Source organism: Cololabis saira, chromosome 2, assembly GCF_033807715.1.
Source record: "Cololabis saira isolate AMF1-May2022 chromosome 2, fColSai1.1, whole genome shotgun sequence".
Classification (NCBI taxonomy): domain Eukaryota; kingdom Metazoa; phylum Chordata; class Actinopteri; order Beloniformes; family Belonidae; genus Cololabis; species Cololabis saira.
Window position 1 is genome coordinate 2,416,562 of NC_084588.1, and position 10,919 is coordinate 2,427,480.

Consider the following 10,919-nt stretch of genomic DNA (forward strand, 5'->3'; position numbering starts at 1 on the left):
CTTCATCTCTGTCATTAAACAAAATAATTGACATTGAGGAGTGTATTTCTTCATTTTCCTGACCAGTATGTGTGAGCATGAGCGGTGGAGGAGGCGGTGGTGTTGCTGGTGTTGCTGGTGTTGGTCCGTGTGCGGCTGGGCGTGTCCCGCCGTGCCGTCCTGTCTGCTCGGCGTCACCATATATATATATATATATATATATATATATATATATATATATATATATATATATATATATATATATATATATATATATATATATATATATATATATATATATATATATATATATATATATATATATATATATGGGCGTCACGGCCACCATGGACGTGCTGCGGGGGTTTCGCTCACACACAGACCGGGATTCTGCGCACTTGTCATAGTGCGCACATTTACAACCACACGCATGGCTTTATTTCTCCGTTCCCTTTGTATGGACTGAGGCGTTTACAGCAGGAGGATCGGGGTTCTGCGGGACCAGGAAGGTTCTGCTGCGGGACCAGGACCGGGACCAGGACCGGGACCAGGACCCGCCCGTCTGCAGCTCTGCCCGGGGAACAGCAGGTGAACCGGGGGGGATAGAACCGTTTATGTCACACTCTGAAAGCTTCGCTTCTCATCCATAGTCATCCAAGTGGGACTTTATTTAACATTTTAATGAATCAGCAAACATTTTATCCTCAGTTTTTTCCCTTAATAATAAAATAATAATAATAATAATAATAATAATAATAATAATAATAATAATAATAATATTTTTTTTATTTTTTTATTTATAACGCACTTTATATTTTAATCAAATCTCAAAGTGCTACAATAAAAACAAGTTTAAAAAAGCAGCAAAAATAAGATGGACTAAAATTGCAAGAGAAAAAAGAAAGTCAGAACATGGTCTGTCAGCTTTTTCCCTTCAAAATAGACATTCAGAAACATTACTTGAGACATTTCATTATCTTCTACAGGACTGTCTCAGAAAATTAGAATATTGTGATAAAGTTCTTTATTTTCTGTAATGCAATTAAAAAAACAAAAATGTCATACATTCTGGATTCATTACAAATCAACTGAAATATTGCAAGCCTTTTATTATTTTAATATTTCTGATTATGGTTTACAGTTTAAGATTAAGATTCCCAGAATATTCAAATTTTTTGAGATAGGATATTTGAGTTTTCTTAAGCTGTAAACCATGATCAGCAATATTAAAATAATAAAAGGCTTGCAATATTTCAGTTTGTTTGTAATGAATCCAGAATGTATGAAAATAAAGGACTTTATCACAATATTTTAATTTTCTGAGACAGTCCTGTATACTTTTTGTTGTTGTATGAATACATACGCAGTATAAGCCCCGTCTCTGCTGTGTGGCGTACATTTTTAATCATAATTCTAACTTTTCAAACAACTGATTAATAGATGGAACCGTTTACAGGTTAATCAATAATGAAAGTAACCCTATACTGAATACTGAATATACAAAAGCACACAAGCAATAAATACTTTTGGGATGGTGGTTTAAGTTCAGTAAATCTGATTGGAATTAATATCTAGTCATGCTGATTATTTGAAATAGATTAATTTCAAGACTCAACCTCCCATCTCCTTATCCGTCCTCCACAATTATGTTGCCATGAACTCCTTATAGCTTTCTTCTTTTTTTTTTTTGCACTTTTGCAGAATTTCAGTGATTGATGCTGGGTAACATGCTCTTTATTTGTTGGTTGGGTGTGCCTGTAATTCAGAAGACCTCCACTTTAATTGTATATTGTGTTACACACCATCTCATTTCATAATATTAGTTCCAGTGAAAATGTAAAGTTTTCCCGTGAGGACTGCTCCTGGGCTGATAATGGACCCGCTGCTTCAGAGCTCTTTATGAAGCTGCTCTCACTTATCTCAGCAGCCATAAAAGGATATTGCTAATAAGTGAGTTAGATAAAGCTTCCTGGTGGATACTCATTTTAAAGAAGGAATGAGCCTGTTCTCACATTATCTTGTGCATGTGCAGTGTGTGCAGGTTTGAATATGCTCATGAATATTCAAATCTCTGTTTCTGTCAGTGCCGATCACGCAGGTTTATAAATGCTGTGTGTTTGTGTGTCTGTGAGCTGCATATTTTCTGGTGAATGTGCAGAAATAGGTGAAGGGAATAAAGAGGAAATAGGGGGATGGAGGGTGAACGAAAAAGTGATGAGGAAATGGAAGAAGTTCACAGGAGATGGAAAGGTGGGGAATAAGAAGGAGGAGGGAGACTTGTCTTTGTTATTTTTCCTGCTCTAATTTGCTTTGACAGCAACTCTGTCGGCTCAGGATTGGAACATGGCTTTATTGTGCACAAAGAGACAAAGACGCTCAGTACGTACATGCACCTAGAGGAAGTTGAGTTATGGCTTTAGTCTGAGTGATATTAAAGTTTTAAAAACCATGTACAGGACTGTCTCAGAAAATTAGAATATTGTGATTTTCTGTAATGCAATTACAAAAACAAAAATGTCATCCATTCTGGATTCATTACAAATCAACTGAAATATTGCAAGCCTTTTATTATTTTAATATTGCTGATCATGTCTTACAGCTTAAGAATACTCAAATATCCTATCTCAAAAATTAAGAATATTCTAGGAATCTTAATCTTAAACTGTAAACCATAATCAGCAATATCTGTGACCACTGTCACAGACAAGGCAAGCTTTAACATGTGGACCGATCTCATCAACTCCAACTCCCTGGAGTTTATGTTACATCTACCTGGTGTATGAAAGGCAGAGATCTGCTGCATTGCTGCATCCATATCTTCGCTTGTTGTCTTTGTTTGTGTTGTTTTTATTGTTTGCACTCGTAAAAAGAAATATTACACAGAGGAAAAAAGTTAAGAAAATATGTGCAGGAGATGTCATAAAAACCCGAGGGACTTATAAGCGACTCCCCCCTCCTAAAAACAAGAAAAAAAAACAATGATTCACAAAACCATATAAGCACAATACATAGGCCTATACAGTACCTCAGAATACAAATAATAGCTTAGAAATATATTTGAATAGTGGTGAATGAAAAACACAGATACAGGACTGTCCGAAAATTTGAATATTGTGATAAAGTTCTTTATTTTCTGTCCCAATTCCTCTATTCATCTAGGGGGAGTGGGGAAAACGAGGGCGAGTGAGCATCAATCCAACCCTACAGAGCGAGGGATTTCAGATGCTCACTAGCCGACCGAGGGCTAGAGAAATTTCCCAGAATGCTTTTCGTCGTCATTTGCGGACTGAATCAAAAAAAATAAAACATGCATCAGCAAAAATAGTCCCCAGTAATTCACTTCCGTTGTGGCTTTTTTATTTCCGTCTTTTTTTTAAATTTATTTTGCAGCGGCGTTTGTTTTTATTTGCAAAGCGTTTATTTTATTTGCAGCAGCGTTTCTTTTTATTTGCAGCATTTCTTTAATTTTCAGCAATGGTGGGCCTCGGCCACCGTAGCTTTGGTGCTAAATGTGCAAATGAACCACAGAACAAGAGTGGAACACGGTGTAACTTTGCTGACTGAAACGTTGAGGAGAGTATCACTATCCACAGCGTCGGCATGACACTGGGAGGAAGCCACTGCTCCAAAGTCAATGAATGATTCAATTAATATCACAGTACATGAGATCTTCATTTTTGGACACATGCTCTGTGGTTTGATGGGGCTAAAACTGGAGTTTTTGGTGCTTGTGTTGAACGTGAAGGAAAAGAGCAGTGTCTCAACAGTGAGGATTGACAGTGTCATTTTGAAGGGCTGCTTTGCTGTGGGAAAAGCTTGTGGATTTCACAAAAAGCACCATAAGGAAAGAGGATTTTATAGATATGCTGACGGCAAACAGGTTAAAGCTTTAGCAACACTGGATGGTCATAATAGATGGCAACCCCAAACATACCTCCAAAACAATGATAAAGTGAATTAAGGAGAGCAAAGTGAAGGTATTGGAGTGAACATTACAAAGTCTGAAAAAAATCTGACTTGAAACAGAAACAGAAGCTGATGTTTTTTCCAACACAATATTTTGCCATGCTAAAAATGACTGAATGCCACGGTAAAAGCTAAACTTGCTTCTCAGGAGGGTTTTACTCAAAACCTTTTCCCAGTGAATTTAATTTGTTAAGAAATATTACTGTCAGATGCAAATCACATTTATTTCACAGTTTGCTTCACATTTGTAAGACAAATTGGACCATTCAGAAATATATTAAATTAAATACTCATAAAATAAAATTATAGCACCATTCATACTCGTTTGTACTAAATAGCATGCTTAATAACCTCCTAGTGGAGTCACCCCTCTCTTGTTTTCTTGAAACTACTCAGAAGAGCTCAAGAGCTATATAATATATAATAATATATATAATAGGACTTGCTGATCCAGTGTTCTGCATCAATCAACTACAGTATATCCAGCTCTCTCACCCACTACCACTTAGATGATTATCATTATTATTGTTCAAATGTAATTTATATTTATTCATCTCTTGAAATGTGTTTCTGGTGGATATCTATTATATTGAGTGTTTTCCATAATTGACTTTAGCAATCAACAAAAAGGAAAAAACAAATGTCCAGACTGCAAACAGTAAAAGCTACTGTAGCCATGTTCTCCATGTCTAATTGGAAATATTTCCAATCGCAGACATTTCTGAATGTTTTACATCAGCCAGTGTTGCCAACTCCTCAGGGAGGAAAGTAGCCACTGGCTTTACAACTTGTAAATAAGGAAAGAGGAATAAATCATGGGAGGAATAAAAGAGGGTAAAAAACCCTCTAAATATGTTGGATTGGAACACGGCTTTATCGTGCACAAAGAGACAAAGACACTCACTACGTACATGCACCTAGAGGAAGTTGAGTTATGGCTTTAGTCTGAGTAATATTAAAGTTTTAAAAGCCATGTACAGGACTGTCTCAGAAAATTAGAATATTGTGATTTTCTGTAATGTTTTTTACAATTAAAAAAACAAAAATATCATACATTCTGGATTCATTAATAATCAACTGAAATATTGCAAGCCTTTTATTATTTTAATATTGATGATCATGGCTTACAGCTTAAGAAAACTCAAATATCCTATCTCAAAAAATTTGAATATTCTGGGAATCTTAATCTTAAACTGTAAACCATAATCAGCAATATTAAAATAATAAAAGGCTTGCAATATTTCAGTTGATTTGTAATGAATCCAGAATGTATGACATTTTTGTTTTTTTAATTGCATTACAGAAAATAAAGAACTTTATCGCAATATTATAATTTTCTGAGACAGTCCTGTATATATCATGCTGTAGTTAAACCGAACTGGAGTTCTTGAAATCAAGCTATTAGAGCTAGATCAGGGGTCGGCAACCCGCGGGTCTAAAGCCGCATGCGGCTCTTTAGACTCTCTGAGACTGAATCAAAACTACAAATTAACCTTTGTCCATTTTTTTCCCGTCACAACTCCAGCTTCATCCTTTGTCCTGACTGTACCAGCACCACTGATTATTACTCACTTACAGTGCGAAGGCCCTATTGTATCTGTATTAATTCTTTCTTTCCTTTTTTTTCTTTCTTCTGACTAAAGGAGGGCCTTTTTCCCCCTAAACGTGCCCCAAAAGTCACCAAATTTTGCACCAAGCCAGGCCTGGCGATAAATGTGATATTTAATGGTTTGCATTAATGGGCGTGGCCTAATGGCTCAACAGCGCCCCCTAGAAAACTTTGTGACTCAAGCCCCACAATACGGTTTGACGTACATGCACGAAAATCGCTACACACCTGTATCATGTCACAACTTAAAGAAAAGTCTCTTGGCATCATGGCCGAAACCTAACCCTAAACCGAACAGGAAGTCGGCTATTTTGAATTAATTGTGTAATTTTGGCGAAATTTATGCCATTCCTTCGGCAGTTAATTCAGCCCGAACCGTAACGTGCACCCAGGTGTGTTATACATCAAAATGTGCGTCTCCATCCTGTGATTACGTGCATTACTTTTCTCTTTCAAAAGTGTTACCGTGGCGACGCTAGACGCCAAAACGCGCGCCCCCCCTTCATCTGATTGGTCCATATTTGATAGTTCCCCAAAAGTCACCAAATTTTACATGCAAGCCAGGGCTGGTGATAAATGTGATATTTCATGGTTTGCATTAATGGTCGTGGCCTAACGGCTCAACAGCGCCCCCTAGAATACTTTTCTCTGCCAAAACTTTTGAATGGTTTGACATAAAGACTCGTGGGTGGTGTCATGGGACTCGGTATTGAGTCCTTGACCATAATTGGTGAAAATTAGCCCCGCCCCTTCTTCTGATTGGTTGTCCCTATTTTCTGCCATAACTTTTGAATGGTTTGACATAGAGAGTTGTGGGTGGTGTCATTTCTGATATGCTTATGGGGGCGGTGGCCGTGAGTGCGAGGGCCCGTTTATCGCTGCTTGCAGCTTTAATTTATTCTAATCATTGCATTAATCAGAATTATATATAAATAAATATTATTATTTATTATCCAATGGCGCTGGGCCAGTGCAAGATCAGCCGGCTCTGGATTTTAGTGGTCTGGTACTGTACCTGCGTCTGCAACCTGGATCTGATTTCATTCATTTATTTATGTATAAATGTTTCTTTCTTTGCTTTTTTTACAGTTCCACCATTACCATCCAACGTCTTCTGTGAGAAGAAGAGCTGACAATCTGCTCAAAATGGGAATGGACATGTCTCCCCCCTATCTGATGTGGTCAGTAACACAACAACTCCTATTAACACCTATTTACACCATGAATCTGACTGTGAACCCGGCCGTCTGCAGGAAGTCCTCTGGTGGCTCCGTAGTGCTGGGGGATTGATGGCATTGATGACAAACCTTGCTACGGAAGAGTACAGGACTGTCTCAGAAAATTAGAATATTGTGATTTTCTGTAATGCAATTACAAAAACAAAAATGTCATACATTCTGGATTCATTACAAATCAACTGAAATATTGCAAGCCTTTTATTATTTTAATATTGCTGATCATGGCTTACAGCTTAAGAAAACTCAAATATCATATCTCACAATATTAAAATATTCTGGGAATCTTAATCTTAAACTGTAAACCATAATCAGCAATATTAAAATAATAAAAGGCTTGCAATATTTCAGTTGATTTGTAATGAATCCAGAATGTATGACATTTTTGGGGGGCCGGCTTCGGGGCGGACAGGACTCGAGGGTCTCTCCTGCTGATTCCTGTCAGCACTTGTGCCTCTGCATTCTGGATCAGCTGGAGGATATTCAGAGAATTACTTGGACATCCTGCTAACAACACATTACAGTAATCCAGTCTAGAAGATACAAACGCATGAACTAGTTTTTCTGCATCACTCTGCGAGAGGATTTTCTTAATTTTTGCAATATTACGGAGATGGAAAAATGGCGTCTTACAAACCAGATTAAATTTCAGTTTAAATGACAAATCCTGATCAAAAATAACACCAAGGTTTCGCACAGTTGCACTGGAGGCGTTTACAACACCATCTAACAATTTTTAAACCTTCCTACGTTGTTTGGGACCAAAAATTATAAACTTGGTTTATTGAAATTTAGAAGAATAAAATTTCTGGACATCCAGTCCTTGATGTCCCTAAGACATGCCTGAAGTTTAACTAACGGTTCTGTTTCATCCGGCTTCATAGACAAATAGAGCTGCGTATCATCAGCATAACAATGAAAGTGTATGCCGTGATTCTGGATTATACTTCCCAACGGCTGCATGTATAAACTGAACAAGATTGGCCCTAGCACTGAACCCTGCGGAACACCATAACAGACCCTTGACTTTTCTGAAGAAACCTCATGTACATGAACAAACTGGAACCTGTCAGATAGATATGATTTAACCCGATGTAGAGCTGTCCCTTTAATCCCAACAACATGCTCTAACCTGTGCAGTAAAATGCTGATCTACAGTGTAAAAGCAGCACTGAGGTCCAGTAGAACCAGTATGGACACTAATCCCTTATCTGAGGTCCAGTAGAACCAGTATGGACACTAATCCCTTATCTGAGGTCCAGTAGACCCAGTATGGACACTAATCCCTTATCTGAGGTCCAGTAGAACCAGTGCTGTCTCTGTGCTATGATGCATTCTGAACCCTGACTGAAAAACTTAAAACAGATAATTTCTATACAAATAGTCAGTCTGGCTGCAACTACCTTTTCCCGAAATTTAGATACAAATTGAAGGTTTGAAATTGGTCTATAATTAGCTAAAATGTCTCAGTCAAGAGAGGTTTTTTTTTAAGGTAACGTTTAATTACTGCAACTTTAAAAACCTGGGCCACATATCCTAATGATATTTAAGGATAAGTTGATCTGGTCTAGTATTGTCGTGCCAATAATGGCGCTTTTTCACTAGTACCTACTCAGCCCGACTCGCCTCGTCGCGGCTCCACCCGCTTTGTCCTCGTTTGTTTTTCCACAGCCAGGGGAGAAGTGTGCAGGTTGGGGTGAAGCTGCTGTGACGTACTGTGACGAAATCAGCTGGAGCCGGGACACACTTAGACACACTTACTGAAGACACTCCCACTCACTGTGTTGTGAAGAGGATGCTAGGGGATGTCATGATGTTCTTCATTGTGCAATGGAGGATGCTTTATACAATCAGCTCCAGCTCCTTTTGTTGTGCTTCTTCAGTTTTCAAGGAATATTACTTGGAATTTTCCAAAAACTGTTTTAGAAAGAGCTTTCTGGGAACAACCAAAACCACTGGCAACACACCATACTGAATTACCATTGTTTCACCAGGTACCTCTCTTTTTGGAGGTTTTTGATTGATTGTTTTTACTCCCCCATTAGTAAGCCAAGTGCAACAGCTCACTAAGGTTTGCTGGCACTCGGACTAGTTTACATATTTAGACTTACAGTGAATACAGGCATTTGTTTTTATATACAAATTACAAGGCAAGTCCATATTTATCCTTGTGGTAAATGAGGGTAATAAGACCTGCAGAGAGTCTGGCAACATCTTATGTAAGAATAGCAACAATCAAAATAGCTGGTGAGGAAGACCCGGACACTTCCAGCTGGTGAGGAAGACCCGAGCACTTCCATCTGGTGAGGAAGACCCGGACACTTCCAGCTGGTGAGGAAGACCCGGACACTTCCAGCTGGTGAGGAAGACCCGAGCACTTCCATCTGGTGAGGAAGACCCGGGCACTTCCAGCTGGTGAGGAAGACCCGGACACTTCCAGCTGGTGAGGAAGACCCGGACACTTCCTGCTGGTGAGGAAGACCCGGACACTTCCATCTGGTGAGGAAGACCCGGACACTTCCATCTAGTGAGGAAGACCCGGGCACTTCCAGCTGGTGAGGAAGACCCAGACACTTCCATCTAGTGAGGAAGACCCGGGCACTTCCAGCTGGTGAGGAAGACCCGGACACTTCCAGCTGGTGAGGAAGACCCGGACACTTCCTGCTGGTGAGGAAGACCCGGACACTTCCATCTGGTGAGGAAGACCCGGACACTTCCATCTGGAGGAGCTGCAAGGCTTTTATTTACTGTAGCCTACTGATGCTGCACATGCAGCTGAATCTGTCCAGTCCAGGGGTCGGCAAACCAAAATGTTTTAGAGCCATATTGGACCAAAAACACAAAAAACAAATATGTCTGGAGCCGCAAAAAATGAAAGGTCTTGTATAATCCTTAGAATGAAGACAACACATTCTGCATGTTTCTATATTGGCTATAACTGGGAGAAGATTTTCTTTTTAATTTTTCTTCGGGAAAAAAGTCGAAATGTCGAGAAAAAAGTCGAAATTTTGAGAAAAAAGTTGAAATGTCGAAATTAATGTTGAAGTACAATCTCGAGACAAAAGTCGAAATGTCGAGAAAAAAGTCGAAATGTTGAGAAAAAAGTTGAAATGTCGAGAAAAAAGTTGAAATGTCAAGTTAAAAAAGGAAAGGAAAAATGAAGAAAAAAAAAGAAAAAAGAAAAAAAAAGAAGAGGAAAAAAGAGAAAAAGAGAAACAAAAAAAGGAAAAAGAAGGAAAAAAAGGAAAAAATAGGTCAAATATTTTTGAAAAAGCTACAGGAGCCGCGGGTTGCCGACTCCTGGACTAGTCACACTTCAAACATTCACAGTTAACTTCTCCACATCAGCACACACCGTCACTCTCATCCACAAGCCTCTCTTGCACAATTCTGCATCCCGCTCACGCGCACACCTGTCAAAAGGACAATATGAAGAAAGCTGACAGCATCTTCTCCTCCGCTGTTTTTATTTTCATTATTATTAATATGAGCGCAATGAATGCGACTCATTTCACGCACATGACTTCAAGTCACACTTTGATTTTGTGAATGCAAGCCCACATGGTTGAGCATTTTTCTCTACTGCTTGGACCAGTAGCCCCTGTAATAAAGGCCAATGGAGTAAAATTGGTGGGCCACTTTTATGGAAATGTTACAGAACGCCAGTATGTAAGCGTCTTAAGAAACCTTTACTTTTAGGACATGAGAGAAAAGAAAAAAATGAACCCTCCCCCATTCTCTCAGGGCTAGTACCCCCTTTACCAGCGTGGGTCCCCTGGCAGTGAACACCGATGTTGAAAAAATATATTTATATTATGTATACATTATATATGATTAGTTACTTTATATTATTTTTTTTCTTTCTCTTTATGTCTTTGTCTGTCTATTTCTTAGCCAGAGTGGAGATGAGAGAAGTTCCTTGAGAGTTAATTTAAAGGAAAAGTGGAACCCAAGAGGAGGACAAAATAAAAGAAAATTGACATGACAGTAAAAAGACACAAAGAGATGTTTCAGACTCCATAAAAGTGAGGAAATAAAGGATTACTGAGGGAAAACTGGAGAATACAACACCTGAGCAAGACTGACCAGATTAAAAGGGAAAGGTGGACTCTAGAAAATTAGCAGAGGAA

General features: G+C 38.7%; 1 long non-coding RNA gene across 1 annotated transcript; it reads left to right on the top strand.

Moving 5' to 3' along the window:
* Positions 1 to 391: 391 nt before the first annotated feature.
* LOC133419163 (uncharacterized) lies at positions 392 to 10,919 on the top strand. The gene is made up of 3 exons (XR_009770497.1): positions 392 to 567; positions 6,644 to 6,735; positions 10,684 to 10,919. It is a non-coding gene; the product is annotated as an uncharacterized LOC133419163 (long non-coding RNA).